Genomic DNA, 17,500 nt, shown 5'->3' with positions numbered 1-17,500 from the left:
GCGAACCCGGGAGCGCTCCGATGTGTGCTCCAAGGTGCGGCGTGCACGAAGTCCGAGCCCGGTTTGCCCCGGGTGCGCACCTCGCGTGCACCTTCGCCGGGGTGAGCACCTTGGTGTGCAGACCTTGGTTGGGTTGCGCGCCCTGGTGCGCACCAAGGAGCGCTCTGAAGTGTGCTCCAAGGTGCGGCGTGCACGAAGTCGGAGCCCGGTTTGCCCCGGGTGTGCACCTCGGGTGCGCACCTCGCGTGCACCTTCGCTGCGGTGGGCACCTTGGCTGGGTTGCGCGCCTTGGTGGGCACCATGCAGTGCACGAAGTCGGAGCCCGGATTGCCCCGGGCGCGCACCTCCGCCAGGGTGGGCACCTTGGTGCGCACAACTTGCCTGGGCTGCGCACCAGGAAGGGCTCAAGATGGCACCCGCGTTCCGTTTTTTTCACTATCTTTCAGAACGGAAATTTTAAAATCTCGTTTTTTTTTGCCTTTTCTGGAAATTAGTGAAGGCAGCGCATCAAAGGTGCGCAACGCTGGTGCGAACCTGGGAGCGCTCCGATGTGTGCTCCAAGGTGCGGCGTGCACGAAGTCGGACCCCGGTTTGCCCCGGGTGCGCACCTCGCGTGCACCTTGGTGCGCACACCTTGGCTGGGTTGCGCGCCCTGGTGGGCACCATGGTGCGCACCAAGGAGCGCTCCGAAGTGTGCTCCAAGGTGCGGCGTGCACGAAGTCGGAGCCCGGTTTGCCCCGGGTGCGCACCTCGCGTGCACCTTCGCCGCGGTGGGCACCATGGCGTGCACGAAGTCGGAGCCCGGTTTGCCCCGGGTGCGCACCTCGCGTGCACCTTCGCCGGGGTGGGCACCTTGGTGTGCAGACCTTGGCTGGGTTGCGCGCCCTGGTGGGCACCATGGTGCGCACCAAGGAGCGCTCCGAAGTGTGCTCCAAGGTGCGGCCTGCACGAAGTCGGAGCCCGGTTTGCCCCGGGTGTGCACCTCGGGTGGGCACCTTGGTGCGCATGCCTTGCCTGGGCTGCGCACCAGGGCGGGCTCAAGATGGCACCCGCGTTCCTTTTTTTTCACTATCTTTCAAAACGGAAATTTTAAAATCTCATTTTTGTTTGCCTTTTTCTGGAAATTAGTGAAGGCAGCGCATCAAAGGTGCGCACCTCGCTGCCCACCACGGTGCGCAACGCCGGTGGGCACCCGGGAGTGCTTCGAAGTGTGCTCCAAGGTGCTGCGTGCACGTTGTCGGAGCCCGGTTTGCCCCGGGTGCGCACCTCGCGTGCACCTTCATCGGGGTGGGCACCTTGGCTGGGTTTGCCCCGGCTGCGCTCCGAAGCGGGGTTATTGGAGCGCCGCCTCTTTTTTTGTCGGAGCGTTTGGTGGGGTTTCTCGCATTGGCTCTTCCGAGGCCCGGTTGCCACCCTGGCGCGCACGAAGTCGGAAGTAGGGTTAATTGCCCGGGTGCGCACCTTTGCCAGGGTGGGCACCTTACCTGGGCTGCGCACCAGGGCGGGCTCAAGATGGCACGCGCGTTCCGTTTTTTTCACTATCTTTCAAAACGGAAATTTTAAAATCTCCTTTTTTTTTTGCCTTTTCTGGAAATTAGTGAAGGCAGCGCATCAAAGGTGCGCACCTCGCTGCCCACCTTGGTGTGCTCTGAGGTGCGCACCCGGGAGCGCTACGAAGTGTGCTCCAAGGTGCGGCGTGCACGTTGTCGGAGCCCGGTTTGCCCCGGGTGCGCACCTCGCCTGCACCTTGGCCGGGGTGGGCACCTTGGCTGGGTTTGCCCAGGGTGCGCTCCGAAGCGGGGTTACTGGAGCGCCCCCTCTTTTTTTGTCAGAGCGTTTGGTGGGGTTTCTCGCATTGGCTCTTCCCAGGCCCGGTTGTTGGGTGCGCTCCCACCCTGGCGCGCGCGAAGTTGGAAGTTGGGTTAATTGCCCGGGCGCGCACCTTCGCCAGGGTGGGCACCTTGGTGCGCACACCTTGGCTGGGCTGCGCACCAGGGCGGGCTCAAGATGGCACCAGCATTCCCTTTTTCTCACTATCTTTCAAAACGGAAATTTTAAAATCTCGTTTTTTTTTTGCCTTTTATGGAAATTAGTGAAGGCATCGCATCAAAGGTGCGCACCTCGCTGCCCACCTTGGTGTGCTCCGAGGTGCCCACCACGGTGCGCAACGCCGGTGCGAACCCGGGAGCGCCCCGATGTGTGCTCCAAGGTGCGGCGTGCACGAAGTCGGACCCCGGTTTGCCCCGGGTGCGCACCTCGCGTGCACCTTGGTGCGCACACCTTGGCTGGGTTGCGCGGCCTGGTGGGCACCATGGTGCGCACCAAGGAGCGCTCCGAAGTGTGCTCCAAGGTGCGGCGTGCACGAAGTCGGAGCCCGGTTTGCCCCGGGTACGCACCTCGCGTGCACCTTCGCCGGGGTGGGCACCTCGGCTGGGTTGCGCGCCCTGGTGCGCACCAAGGAGCGCTCCGAAGTGTGCTCCAAGGTGCGGCGTGCACGAAGTCGGAGCCCGGTTTGCCCCGGGTGCGCACCTTCGCCGCGGTGCGCACCATGGCGTGCACGAAGTCGGAGCCCGGTTTGCCCCGGGTGCGCACCTCGCGTGCACCTTCGGCGGGGTTGCGCGCCCTGGTGGGCACCATGGTGCGCACCAAGGAGCGCTCCGAAGTGTGCTCCAAGGTGCGGCGTGCACGAAGTCGGAGCCCGGTTTGCCCCGGGTGCGCACCTCGCGTGCACCTTCGGCGGGGTTGCGCGCCCTGGTGGGCACCATGGTGCGCACCAAGGAGCGCTCCGAAGTGTGCTCCAAGGTGCGGCGTGCACGAAGTCGGAGCCCGGTTTGCCCCGGGTGCGCACCTCGCGTGCACCTTCGCCGCGGTGGGCACCATGGCGTGCACGAAGTCGGAGCCCGGTTTGCCCCGGGTGCGCACCTCGCGTGCACCTTCGCCGGGGTGGGCACCTCGGCTGGGTTGCGCGCCCTGGTGCGCACCAAGGAGCGCTCCGAAGTGTGCTCCAAGGTGCGGCGTGCACGAAGTCGGAGCCCGGTTTGCCCCGGGTGCGCACCTCGCGTGCACCTTCGCCAGGGTGGGCACCTCGGTGCGCACACCTTCTCAATGTTTTCTTGCCTTTTCTGGAAATTGGTGAAGGCAGCGCATCAAAGGTGCGCACCTCGGTGTGCTCCGAGGTGCGAACCCGAGAGCGCTCCGAGGTGCCCACGAAGTCGAAAGTCGGGTTAATTGCATTGTTTTCCCCGGGTGCGCTCCGAGGTGCGCAACATCGGCGCGCACCAAGGAGGGCTCCGAAGTGTGCTCCAAGGTGCGCACGATGGCGTGCACCTCTGGTGCGCACGATTCGGAGCTCGGTTTGACCGGGGTGCGCACACCTTGGCTGGGTTGCGCACCTTTTGTGCGCTCCAAGGTGCGCACGAAGTCGGAGCTCGGTTTGCCCCGGGTGCGCACCTTCGCCAGGGTGCGCACCTTGATGCGCACGCCTTGGCTGGGCTGCGCACCTTGGTGGGCGCCATGGTGCGCACCTTTCGTGCGCTCCAAGGTGCGCACGAAGTCGGAGCTCGGTTTGCCCCGGGTGCGCACCTTGGTGGGCGCCATGGTGCACTCCGAGGTGCCCAAGATTGGTGCGCACCAAGGAGCGCTCCGAAGTGCGCTCCAAGGTGCGCGCGAAGTCGAAAGTTGGGTTAATTGTCCGGTTTGCCTCGGGTGCGCACCTTGCGTGCACCTTCGCCAGGGTGGGCGCCTTGGTGCGCACACCTTGGCTGGGCTGCGCACACCTTGGCACCCGCGTTTCCTTCATTTTAAATTTTTTTTTTTTACAATCTCTCAAGTGGGAAATTCTATAATCTCAACTTTTTTTGCCTTTTCAGGAAACTTTTGAATGGAGCGCATCATTGGTGCGCTCCGAAGTGTGCTCCAAAGCTCTCTCCAGCTGCGTGCACCTGCCCCGGCCGCGCACCCGGCCCCGCCCAGCTTCGCTCACCTGTCCCGGGCGTCTGGTGCGGAACCTTAGAGTAAGAAACATCACCGTGCACCTTGGCCAACGTGCGCGACTCGACCGAGCGCGCACTGGCCGAGGTGCACACCGATTTCACCTGGGTGCGCGCGCAGCACCTCGGGCGCACCGGGGTGCGCGCACAACGCCCGGGTTGCACCGTGGCCTGTGTGCTCGGGGTGCCTCGGGTGCGCGCTCGGTGTCGCCCCCGCGCGCGCGGTAGTGCGGGCAGCGCACCCCGGCCCGGCCCGGCCCCGACGAGAACGCAAACGGGCAAAAGGTTTATTCAAATAGCATTGCGACGCCCGGCGAAAAACTAAAAAAGGGTGCAACACCGGGACTTCCCGGGAGGTCACCCATCCCAGTACTACTCCGGCCCAAGCGCGCTTAACTGCGGAGTTCTGATGGGATCCGGTGCACTAATGCTGGTATGATCGCACCCGTTATGAGCTTGTCGCAGTGTGTACTTAGCAAACCGCGACCCACGTGCGAATCCACCCCGGCCACCCACCCCCGTCGAGGTGCACACCCTCCCTCGCGAAGTGCGCCCCGTTCGCCAAGTGTGAGCCCTGCCCGGGTGCGCGCACCTTGCTAGGGCGTCGGGTGTGCACCCGGCCCGGCCTACGTGCGTGCACCTGGAGGGGGCGTCGTGTGCGTGCAGTGTCCCGTCTGCAACGCGGTGCCCACACACCACCTCGGGCGCAACGACCTGCGCTCACATGTGGGCCGAGTGCACCTTGGTGCATGTTCGGGGCGCCTCGGGTGCACGCTCGATCTTGCCCCGGTGCACCAAGGCGCTCGGTTTGCCCCGGGTGCGCACTTGGTGCAAGGTGGGCACCCAAAATAGGGATCAAGCACCAAAACACAAGTTTCGGGATGCAAAATGGGACCCAAGGACCACAAATGCGTTCCAAGACCCATGATGGGTCCACGAGAACAAAAATGTGTTCCGAGACTTAATAAACAAATATTGGGTTTTAGGAGAAGAAACATGCTCTGATGCCCAAAACGAGAATCGACCCCGAAAAGGCCACAGGCCAAAAGTGGGATGCGAGACAAAAAAAAATGGGACCCGAGGACCAAAATTGGGTTCCCAGGTCGAAGACAGGGCAACCGGACAAGAAACGACCTCTAAGGCTCGAAATGAGTCCCGACGACTAAAACTTGACAAGAAGCACCCATCAGGCACCCAACTCGACACCCATGGGATGCCGACCCACCCGGGCTTCCACCTAGCACACCTTGGCACCCACCCACCCTCGCACCCAACCTCGCACCCAACTTAGCACCTTTGAACCCACATTGGCACTCACCCTGACCCTGGCACCTTGGAACCCACATTGGCACTCACCTTGACCCTGGCACCCACCTTTGCACTCACCTTGGGACCCACCCTGGCTCCCACCTCGGCACCCACCCAGACACCCACCTTGGTTCCTTGGCACCCACCTTGGATCCTTGGCACCCACCCCGACACCCACCTTGGCACGCAACTTGGCTACTTGCCACCCACCTTGGCTCCTTGACGCCCACCCCGACAACCACCCCGTGACCTACCCTGGCTAGGGTTGGTGCACACCCACCCTGGTGCCCACCTTGGCACCCACCCTATGACCCACCTTGGCACGCACCTTAGTACCCACCCCGTTACCCACCCTAGGACCCACCCCGTGACCCACCTTGGCCAGGGTGGGTGCACCCACCCTGGTGCCCACCTTGGCACCCACCCATCCTAGCACCCAGCCTGTGACCGGGCTTGGAACCCAACCTTGCACCCGCACCCGTCTTGGCCAGTGTGGGTGCGCACCCATCCTGGCACCCACGTTGTGACACACCCTTTAACCCACGCACCCTAGCACCCACGTTGGCACCCACCTTGGAACCCAACCTAGCAACTTGGCACCCACCCCGTGACCCACCTTGGCATCCACCATAGCAGTCGCCGACTTGGCACCCACCTCGGCACCCACCTTGACACTTGTGGACCCACCTTGCCACTCACCCTAGCATCGACCCATCCTAGCACCCACCCTGGCACCTTTGCACCCTAGCACTCACCCATCCTAGCACCTAACCTGTGACCCACCTTGACACTCACCCTCGCACCCACCTTGGAACCCAACCTAGCACCCACCCACCCTGACACCAACCCTAGCACCTACCCACCCTTGCACCCACCCTGTGACCCATCTTGGCACCCACCCATCCTACCACTCAACCTATCACCCACCTTCTCACCCACCTTGGCATCCACCTTAGCACCCACCCACACTGGCACCTTGGCACCCACCTCGGGCAAGGTGGGTGCACACCCACCCTGGCACCCAATTTAGAACCCACCGAGCATGTTACCCACCTTGGCACCCACATTGCAGCCCACCCTAGTACCCACCCTATGACCCACATTGGCATCCACACCCTAGCACCCAGGCACCTCGACACCCGCCTTGACACCCACCCTAGCACTGAACCTGTGACCCACCTTGGAACTCACCCTAGAACCCACCCACCCTGTGAACCACCTTGGCATCCACCTTAGCACCCACCCACCTTGGCACCCACTCTAGCACTCACCCATCCTAACACCCAACTTGTTACCCACCTTGGCACCCGCCCTCGCGTCCACCTTGAAACCCACCCTAGCACCCACCCACGCAGGAGCCCACCTTGGCACCCAACCTAACACCCACGCATCCTGGCACCCAACTTGTGACCCACCTTGGAACCCACCCTAGTACCCACCTTTGAACCCACTATATCACCAACCCACCTTGGCACCCACCCTATGACCCTCTTTGGAATCCACCCTAGCACGCACCCACCCTGGCACCCACCATGGAGCGCACCCTAGCACCCACCCACCTCGGCACGCACCTCAACACCCACCTTGGTGTGCGCACTGCGCCAACCTCTCAAAGACCCTATGTGGTGCGCTCCAAAGTGTACACCTTTGGTGCGCTCCAAGGTGCGCACCTTTGGTGCACACCGAGGTGCACACCAAAGTGTGCACCGAGGTGAGCACCAAAGTGCACTCCAGGGTGCACACCAAGGCGTGCACCTTTGGTGCGGTCAATGCAAACGAATTCGGAAGTTGGGGTCGATGTCCTAATCGCTGCTGCAGACTACACGTATGAGAATCGGACAAATAGCTTTATATAGGGGAGGTGTTGCGTTTGATGGGTCGACTCCCCTGGTTGTGTGCACTGCACCAACTTCAAAGACCCTGTCTTGTTTAAGAAGTCAAAAGTTGGGGTGGATGTCCTAATCATTGCTGCAGTCTACGCATGTATGAGAATCAGACAAATAGCTTATATAGGGGAGGTGTTGCATTCGGTGGGTTGACTCCCCTGGTTGTGCGCACTGCGCCAACCTCAAAGACCCCGCATAGCAGAAGAAGTCGGAAGTCGGATTTTGGTGAGCACCAAGGCGTGCACCTTTGGTGCGGTCAACGCAGACGAATTCAGAAGTTGGGGTGGATGTCCTAATCGTTGTTGCAGGCTACACATGTATGAGAATCAGACAAATAGCTTATATAGGGGAGGTGTTGGGTTTGATGGGTCAACTCCCTTGGTTGTGCGCATTACGCCAACCTCAAAGACCTTGTTTTCGTTAAGAAGTCAAAAGTTGGGGTCAATGTCCTAATGGCTCCTGCAGGCTACACATGTATGAGAATCGGACAAATAGCTTATATAGGGGAGGTGTTGGGTTTGATGGGTCGACTCCCCTGGTTGTGCGCATTACGTCAACCTCAAAGACCTTGTTTTCGTTAAGAAGTCAAAAGTTGGGGTCGATGTCCTAATTGCTCCTGTAGACTACACATGTATGAGAATCAGACAAATAGCTTATATAGGGGAGGTGTTGGGTTTGATGGGTTGACTCCCCTAGTTGTTCGCATTACACCAACCTCAAAGACCTTGTTTTCGTTTAGAAGCCGAAAGTTGGGGTCGATGTCCTAATTGCTCCTGCAGGCTACGCATGTATGAGAATCAGACAAATAGCTTATATAGGGGAGGTGTTGGGTTTGATGGGTCGACTCCCCTGGTTGTGCGCATTGCGCCAACCTCAAAGACCCTGCATTGCGGATGAAGTCGAAAGTCAGAGTTTGGTGTGCTACAAGGTGTGGTCGAAGGTGCTCACCTAGGTGTGCACCTTTGGAGCACAGGAAAAGTGCCCTCCAAAAGTGCGCACCTTTGGAGTGCACAAAAGTGCCCTCCAAAAGTGCGCACCTTTGGAGCGCAGAAAAGTGCCCTCCAAAAAGTGCCCTCCAAAAGTGCGCACCTTTGGAGCGCAGAAAAGTGCCCTCCAAAAAGTGCCCTCCAAAAGTGCGCACCTTTGGAGCGCAGAAAAGTGCCCTCCAAAAAGTGCCCTCCAAAAGTGCGCACCTTTGGAGCGCAGAAAAGTGCCCTCCAAAAAGTGCCCTCCAAAAGTGCGCACCTTTGGAGCGCAGAAAAGTGCCCTCCAAAAAGTGCCCTCCAAAAGTGCGCACCTTTGGAGCGCAGAAAAGTGCCCTCCAAAAAGTGCCCTCCAAAAGTGCGCACCTTTGGAGCGCAGAAAAGTGCCCTCCAAAAAGTGCCCTCCAAAAGTGCGCACCTTTGGAGCGCAGAAAAGTGCCCTCCAAAAAGTGCCCTCCAAAAGTGCGCACCTTTGGAGCGCAGAAAAGTGCCCTCCAAAAGTGCGCACCTTTGGAGCGCACAAAAGTGCCCTCCAAAAGTGCGCACTTTTGGTGCGCACCAAGGCGCTGGTTCGGTCGTTGCAGGCGAGTTCGGAAGTTGGGGTCGATGTCCTGAGCGGAGGTGCAAACTACACAGGTGTCGGAATCGGACAAATAGCTTATATAGGGGAGGTGTATGCTTCGATGGGTCGACTCCCCAGGTTGAGCGCACCGCGCCAACCTCAAAGACCCTACGGTATGGATGAAGTCGGAAGTTGGGTCCGATGACCGATTCGATTAGTAGGTATGCTCATGAGGTCGGAATTTGGGTCCGATGACCTGCCATGTGCAGGAAGGCGAATGTTGACACTGTGCGTTGCAAGGTGCACACCAAGGCGCTGGTGCGGTCTTTTTAGTCGAGTTCGGAAGTTGGGGTCGATGTCCTGATCGGAGGTGCAAGCTACACAGGTGTGGGAATCGGACAAATAGCTTATATAGGGGAGGTGTATGCTTCGTTGGGTCGACTCCCCGGGTTGAGCGCACCGCGCCAACCTCAAAGACCCTACGGTATGGATGAAGTCGGAAGTTGGGTCCGATGACCGATTCGATATGTAGGCATACTCGCGAGGTCGGAATTTGGGTCCGATGACCTGCCACGTGCAGGAAGGCGAATGTTGGCACTGTGCGTTGCAAGGTGCGCACCAAGGCGCTGGTTCGGTCGTTGGAGGCGAGTTCGGAAGTTGGGGTCGATGTCTTGATCGGAGGTGCAAACTACACAGGTGTGGGAATCGGACAAATAGCTTATATAGGGGAGGTGTATGCTTCGTTGGGTCGACTCCCCGGGTTGAGCGCACCGCGCCAACCTCAAAGACCCTACGGTATGGATGAAGTCGGAAGTTGGGTCCGATGACCGATTCGATATGTAGGCATACTCGCGAGGTCGGAATTTGGGTCCGATGACCTGCCATGTGCAGGAAGGCGAATGTTGGGACTGTGCGTCGCAAGGTGCGCACCAAGGCGCTGGTGCCGTCGTTGCAGTCGAGTTCGGAAGTTGGGGTCGATGTCCTGGTCAGAGGTGCAAACTACACAGGTGTGGGAATCGGACAAATAGCTTATATAGGGGAGGTGTATGCTTCGATGGGTCGACTCCCTGGGTTGAGCGCACCGCGCCAACCTCAAAGACCCTACAGTATGGATGAAGTCGGAAGTTGGGTCCGATGACCGATTCGATACGTAGGCATATTGGCGAGGTCTGAATTTGTGTCCGATGACCTGCCATGCGCAGGAAGGCGGAATTTGGGTCCGATGACCGAGTTGATGGCGTGCCATGCGCAGAAAGGCGGAATTTGGGTCCGATGACCGAGTTGATGTTGATGGCCCGCCATGCACAGGAAGGCGGAATTTGGGTCCGATGACCGATTTGAAGGCGTGCCATACGCAAAAAGGCGGAGTTTGGGTCCGATGACCGAGTTGATATTGATGGCCCGCCATGCGCAGGAAGGCGGAATTTGGGTCCGATGACCTGACATACGCATGGAGTCCGACTCGGGGGCCGATGTTCGATTCGATGACTTGCATTGTGGGTAAAGTCGGAAGTTGTGGTCTTTGACCCGATTCGATGACCAGACTTCGGCTGCTTGAGAATCGGACAAATAACTTATATAGGGGAGGTAGTGTTCTCGAGCATCCTCCCCCCGTGCCCGTTTATGTCGATTGATGCTGGTGCTCGACTGGTTGGAGCGCTCGGATGCAAAAATCTTGCACCAGGATTTATCGATTGTGATGGACACGGCAAGTCTCCTGATTGCTATGCAGGAGCTCATCGTGAATCTCTATGCGGCCTTGGTATGGACTCGACCTGCGGAATGGTTCGGCAATGGTAGTCGCTCCAACACGTCCTTGCAATGGCCACAGAGGTGATTCGACTAGAGCTCCAGTCTAGCTTTTGGGTTGCTTGGCGGACTGGTATAGCCGCGATCGAGTTCCGGCCATGAACGTTTTAGATAGCTCTTGGGCTTTCTGGGACGGAAGTCGGAAGTTTGGGCTGTTGTCCGATTTGATGACCATTCTTCGGATGTGTGAGAATCGGACAAATAACTTATATAGGGGACTGTGTTGTCTCACGCAGCCCCCTCCGTGCCCCTCTATCTCGACCGATGTTGGTGCTTGAAAGGGTTGGGATCGCTCGGATTTATAAACGTGCACCACCATTTGTCGAGTGTGAGGGACGCGGCAGGTCTCCTAAATGCTATGCGGGCGCTCTCTGAGAATCTCTATCCGGCCTCGACACAGACTAGTCTTGCTGAATGGTTTGGCACTGGTAGTCGATCCAACACGTCGTTGTTGTGGCCGCCTAGGCGATTCGATTCGAGCCCCCGTCTAGCTTTTGGGTTGCTTGGCGGATTTTGCCCTATCCGCAAGTGAGCTCGGTCCCTAAACGTTCGAGAAACCCGATTGCTATGCGCCGACTCTCTTTCTTGCGAGCCTCCATCTAGCTTTTGGGTCTCTACGGAACGGAAGTCGGAATCTGGGACCGTTGTTTGATTCGACGAGGCAGACTACGGTTGTGCGAGAATCGGACAAATAACTTATATAGGGGAGGTGTTGACTGGAGCATTCTCCCCCGTGCCCCTCTAACTCGACCAATGCTGGCGCTCGAACGGTGGTAGCGCTCGGATTTTCATTGAGCGCCAGCATTGGTCGATTTAGAGGGGCATGCGAGATTCCCGAATGCTATGCGAGGGCTCTAACGGAAATGTCTATTGGTTTCGGTATGGATGCAATTGCGAGTGGTTCGGCAAAGGTAGTCGTTCCGATGCGTCCATGTCGTGGCCAAATCGATAATTCGATTTGAGCCCTCGTATAGCATTTGGGTCTCTCGATGTGATTCCGCATTCCAGTCCCTTTGGGCACTGCTTGAGCCGCATCCCAGGGGGTTCCCTTCCCAATAATCTGCCTCGCAACCCGATTGCTATGCGGTGAGGCTCCTCGGCCGCCTCGGAACTATCTGTGTATCAGACGCATCGCGGGATAAGGGGTTGGCAACGGTAGTCGCCCCAAGCGCGTCCGATGCTTGGACCATTCCGAGGCGGCCCTGAAGCCTCTTCCGTCTAGCCGTTGGGTCCTTCTCGCCGCATCCCTCGCCTCGCACCCCGATTGCTATGCGGTGAGGCTCCTCGGCCGCCTCGGAACTATCTGTGTATCGGACGCGTCGCGGGATAAGGGGTTGTCACTGGTAGTCGCCCCAAGCGCGTCCGATGCTTGGACCATTCCGAGGCGGCCCTGAAGCCTCTTCCGTCTAGCCGTTGGGTCCTTCTCGCCGCATCCCTCGCCTCGCACCCCGATTGCTATGCGGTGAGGCTCCTCGGCCGCCTCGGAACTATCTGTGTATCGGACGCGTCGCGGGATAAGGGGTTGTCATTGGTAGTCGCCCCAAGCGCGTCCGATGCTTGGACCATTCCGAGGCGGCCCTGAAGCCTCTTCCGTCTAGCCGTTGGGTCCTTCTCGCCGCATCCCTCGCCTCGCACCCCGATTGCTATGCGGTGAGGCTCCTCGGCCGCCTCGGAACTATCTGTGTATCGGACGCGTCGCGGGATAAGGGGTTGTCACTGGTAGTCGCCCCAAGCGCGTCCGATGCTTGGACCATTCCGAGGCGGCCCTGAAGCCTCTTCCGTCTAGCCGTTGGGTCCTTCTCGCCGCATCCCTCGCCTCGCACCCCGATTGCTATGCGGTGAGGCTCCTCGGCCGCCTCGGAACTATCTGTGTATCGGACGCGTCGCGGGATAAGGGGTTGTCACTGGTAGTCGCCCCAAGCGCGTTCGATGCTTGGACCATTCCGAGGCGGCCCTGAAGCCTCTTCCGTCTAGCCGTTGGGTCCTTCTCGCCGCATCCCTCGCCTCGCACCCCGATTGCTATGCGGTGAGGCTCCTCGGCCGCCTTGGAACTATCTGTGTATCGGACGCGTCGCGGGATAAGGGGTTGTCACTGGTAGTCGCCCCAAGCGCGTCCGATGCTTGGACCATTCCGAGGCGGACCCGAAGCCTCTTCCGTCTAGCCGTTGGGTCCTTCTCGCCGCATCCTTCGCCTCGCACCCCGATTGCTATGCGGTGAGGCTCCTCGGCCGCCTCGGAACTATCTGTGTATCGGACGCGTCGCGGGATAAGGGGTTGTCACTGGTAGTCGCCCCAAGCGCGTCCGATGCTTGGACCATTCCGAGGCGGACCCGAAGCCTCTTCCGTCTAGCCGTTGGGTCCTTCTCGCCGCATCCCTCGCCTCGCACCCCGATTGCTATGCGGTGAGGCTCCTCGGCCGCCTTGGAACTATCTGTGTATCGGACGCGTCGCGGGATAAGGGGTTGTCACTGGTAGTCGCCCCAAGCGCGTCCGATGCTTGGACCATTCCGAGGCGGACCCGAAGCCTCTTCCGTCTAGCCGTTGGGTCCTTCTCGCCGCATCCCTCGCCTCGCACCCCGATTGCTATGCGGTGAGGCTCCTCGGCCGCCTTGGAACTATCTGTGTATCGGACGCGTCGCGGGATAAGGGGTTGTCACTGGTAGTCGCCCCAAGCGCGTCCGATGCTTGGACCATTCCGAGGCGGACCCGAAGCCTCTTCCGTCTAGCCGTTGGGTCCTTCTCGCCGCATCCCTCGCCTCGCACCCCGATTGCTATGCGGTGAGGCTCCTCGGCCGCCTTGGAACTATCTGTGTATCGGACGCGTCGCGGGATAAGGGGTTGTCACTGGTAGTCGCCCCAAGCGCGTCCGATGCTTGGACCATTCCGAGGCGGCCCCGAAGCCTCTTCCGTGTAGCCGTTGGGTCCTTCTCGCCGCATCCCTCGCCTCGCACCCCGATTGCTATGCGGTGAGGCTCCTCGGCCGCCTTGGAACTATCTGTGTATCGGACGCGTCGCGGGATAAGGGGTTGTCACTGGTAGTCGCCCCAAGCGCGTCCGATGCTTGGACCATTCCGAGGCGGCCCCGAAGCCTCTTCCGTGTAGCCGTTGGGTCCTTCTCGCCGCATCCCTCGCCTCGCACCCCGATTGCTATGCGGTGAGGCTCCTCGGCCGCCTTGGAACTATCTGTGTATCGGACGCGTCGCGGGATAAGGGGTTGTCACTGGTAGTCGCCCCAAGCGCGTCCGATGCTTGGACCATTCCGAGGCGGACCTGAAGCCTCTTCCCTCTAGCCGTTGGGGCTTTCTCGCCGCATCCCTCGCCTCGCACCCTGATTGCTATGCTGTGAGGCTCCTCGGCCGCCTTGGAACTATCTGTGTATCGGACGCATCGCGGGATAAGGGGTTGGCAGTGGTAGTCGCCCCAAGCGCATCCGATGCTTGGACCATTCCGAGGCGGCCCTGCAGCCTCTTCCGTCTAGCCGTTGGGGCCATCTCGCCGCATCCCCCACCTCGCACCACGATTGCTATGCGGTGAGGCTCCTTGGCCGCCTCGGAACTATCTGTGTATCGGACGCATCGCGGGATAAGGGGTTGTCACTGGTAGTCGCCCCAAGCGCGTCCGATGCTTGGACTATTCCGAGGCGGCCCTGCAGCCTCTTCCGTCTAGCCGTTGGGGCCATCTCGCTGCATCCCCCACCTCCTCGGCCGCCTCGGAACTATCTGTGTATCGGACGCATCGCGGGATAAGGGGTTGGCAGTGGTAGTCGCCCCAAGCGCGTCCGATGCTTGGACTATTCCGAGGCAGCCCTGCAGCCTCTTCCGTCTAGCCTTTGGGGCCATCTCGCCGCATCCCTCGCCTCGCACCCCGATTGCTATGCGGTGAGGCTCCTCGGCCGCCTGGGAACTATCTTCGTATCGGACGCATCGCGGGATAAGGGGTTGTCACTGGTAGTCGCCCCAAGCGCGTCCGATGCTTGGACTATTCCGAGGCGGCCCTGTGGCCTCTTCCGTCTAGCCATTGGGGCCATCTCGCCGCATCCCCCACCTCGCACCCCGATTGCTATGCGGTGAGGCTCTTCGGCCGCCTTGGAACTATCTTCGTATCGGACGCATCGCGGGATAAGGGGTTGTCACTGGTAGTGGCCCCAAGCGCGTCCGATGCTTGGACTATTCCGAGGCGGCCCTGCAGCCTCTTCCGTCTAGCCGTTGGGGCCATCTCGCCGCATCCCCCACCTCGCACCCCGATTGCTATGCGGTGAGGCTCCTCGGCCGCCTTGGAACTATCTTCGTATCGGACGCATCGCGGGATAAGGGGTTGTCACTGGTAGTCGCCCCAAGCGCGTCCGATGCTTGGACTATTCCGACGCGGCCCTGTGGCCTCTTCCGTCTAGCCGTTGGGGCCATCTCGCCGCATCCCCCACCTCGCACCCCGATTGCTATGCGGTGAGGCTCCTCGGCCGCCTTGGAACCATCTTCGTATCGGACGCATCGCGGGATAGGGGGCTGTCACTGGTAGTCGCCCCAAGCGTGTCCGATGCTTGGACCATTCCTAGGCGGCCCTGAAGCCTCTTCCGTCTAGCCGTTGGGGCCTTCCCGCCCCATCCCTCGCCTCGCACCCCCGATTGCTATGCGGTGAGGCTCCTCGGCCGCCTTGGAACCATCTGTGTATCGGACGCATCGCGGGATAAGGGGTTGGCACTGGCAGTCGCCCCAAGCGCGTCCGATGCTTGGACCATTCCGAGGTGGCCCTGAACCCTCTTCCGTCTAGCCGTTGGGGCCTTCCCGCCCCATCCCTCGCCTCGCACCCCGATTGATATGCGGTGAGGCTCCTCGGCCGCCTTGGAACTATCTGTGTATCGGACGCATCGCGGGATAAGGGGTTGGCACTGGTAGTCGTCCCAATCGCATCCGATGCTTGGACCATTCCGAGGCGGCCCTGCAGCCTCTTCCGTTTAGCCGTCGGGGCCTTCCCGCCGCATCCCTCGCCTCGCATCCCGATTCCTATGCGGTGAGTCTTCTCGGCCGCCGCGGAACTATACCTGTTATTGCTACTGCATCCTTCGGCTGGTAACCTCCTCTGCCGCCTTGGAACGTTCTCTTTGTCGGACGCGTCGCGGGATAAGGGGTTGGCACTGGTAGTCGCCCCAAGCGCGCCCGATGCATAGACCGCTCCGAGTCGACCTTGCTTTCAGCCTCTCACATGCATAGACCTCTCTGAGTCGACCCTGCAGCCTCTCACGTTTAGCCTTTGGAATCTCGCCTCACAACATGATTGCTATCCTTGATGCATCCCTTGCCTCGAGCCCTGATTGCTTTCTTGGCTGCATCCCTCCTCTCCTCACAGCCCGGTTGTCATCACTGCTTCATCCGTCGCTTCATGCATTCTGGCTGCTGGGCCCTTCCCACCGCACACCTCGATTGCTATCTCTTCTGCATCACACACCCCGATTGCTATCTCTGCTACATCCCTCGGCTCTCACTTCTGCATCCTTCGCCTCACACCTCGATTGCTATCAATGCTGCATCCGTAACCTCACACCCCGATTGCTATGCGGGGAGGCTCCTTGGCCGCCTTGGAAATTTCTGTGTGTCGGACGCACCGCGGGATAAGGGGTTGGCACTGGTAGTCGCCCCAAGTGCGCCCGATTCTTAGACCGCTTCGAGGTGACCTCGTAGCCTCTTTCGTCCAGGCTTCCTGCCTTCAACGCCCTTTTTACACCTCGATTGCTATGCGCGGGCTCGTTGGCGTCTATCACCTCTCTGCGAAGAGTGGCACGATGATTGTTGGGGTAAATCGTAGCAGTCCGATCTCTGGCCTTGGGCCATTGTGAGGGCTGATCGATTTCCTGTGCGCATCTCGTGTTCGCCCAGTAACAGACTCGACGACTTGTAATCGGTCTTGTTCCCGATTGTTCCTGGAGGTAGTCTTCGGAACTCTTGGATTTGACCTGTCACTCGAACTGTCCTCTTCCGAGGATGCTTGTGTGTGTGTGCTTGTGCCATTTCCTTGGCGGTATTAACGAGATATTAAAGAGCGGAGTGAGCGCCTCGCCCAGCTATGTTTGGGGCTCTCACTCCCTTACCCGGTGTGCGACCGCTTTGCACGTAGGTTGCGGAGCATCGCGACTCTTTCGATGTTTGGCGGTTGTCTTCCGGTGATGCGTTGGTCCCGAAGTGCACGTTACTAGCATTTCTGCCATTGTTCTCGATCTTTGGCACGTTCTTTCGTTGCAATTGGATATATATCTCCGTTTATACGCGCAGGCTTCTCCCGCCTATTCAGCGCTGTCCCACTCTCAGCACTCTCGTGGTCTCCTTGGCTTCTCTCTCCCGTGAGCGAGCTCTCTTCTCGAGTCTTTTCCATGTCCCATGGAGGTTGCCTTGCGAAATTCGGGCACACAAACGTGACCGGATAAGAGCGGAATTGCCTATGAGGAGAAGCTCACCTTAGGGAGCAGCAATGCCGAGTGTTTCGACAGAGGGTAGAGGGGGCGTTGTTTGGGCGGTTGCACAAAAGAGTGCTACGTTTGCACTGAAGGTTGCTTCTTCGTCTCCGACGAACTCTTCGAGGCAAAAAAGCTTGTTTACGGGGTCGAGGTGGGACTGTTCGTGCGAGTTGCGCCACCAAAAGTGCGTAGGGGGCATATACCTGGGAAATGGATGTCTCTGAGTGGCCTTACTCGGTCGCGTGCACGGTGCATTCTCTAACGGCAGGACTGTCGCGAGCATGTGCGGTTCGGATGTTTTCGGGTAAAGGGTTCCGTACGGGATGTTCTTCCCAGGCTCCTGTGAACCGAGACTCTGCATCGTCATGCTCCGGCTCCCGTGGGTGCTTCATGCCTCGTCGAGCTGTTTGTCGTGGACGATTAAGGCCGAGGCCTTCCTTCGAGAGGGGAATTGTTCAGGCTGGTCGAGGCGGGATTGTTCGTGCGGGGTGCACCACCAAAAGTGCGTAGGGGGCATA

General features: G+C 59.7%; 1 non-coding gene across 1 annotated transcript; it reads right to left on the bottom strand.

Moving 5' to 3' along the window:
• Positions 1–4,317: 4,317 nt before the first annotated feature.
• Positions 4,318–4,436, bottom strand: LOC131861112 (5S ribosomal RNA). The gene has a single exon (XR_009360191.1). It is a non-coding gene; the product is annotated as a 5S ribosomal RNA (ribosomal RNA).
• Between the last annotated feature and the right edge of the window lie 13,064 nt (positions 4,437–17,500).

This window comes from Cryptomeria japonica, unplaced genomic scaffold, assembly GCF_030272615.1.
Source record: "Cryptomeria japonica unplaced genomic scaffold, Sugi_1.0 HiC_scaffold_24, whole genome shotgun sequence".
In the NCBI taxonomy this organism is placed as follows: domain Eukaryota; kingdom Viridiplantae; phylum Streptophyta; class Pinopsida; order Cupressales; family Cupressaceae; genus Cryptomeria; species Cryptomeria japonica.
The sequence above is the reverse complement of the archived record's forward strand: the minus strand, read 5'-3'. Positions and strand labels throughout refer to the sequence as shown.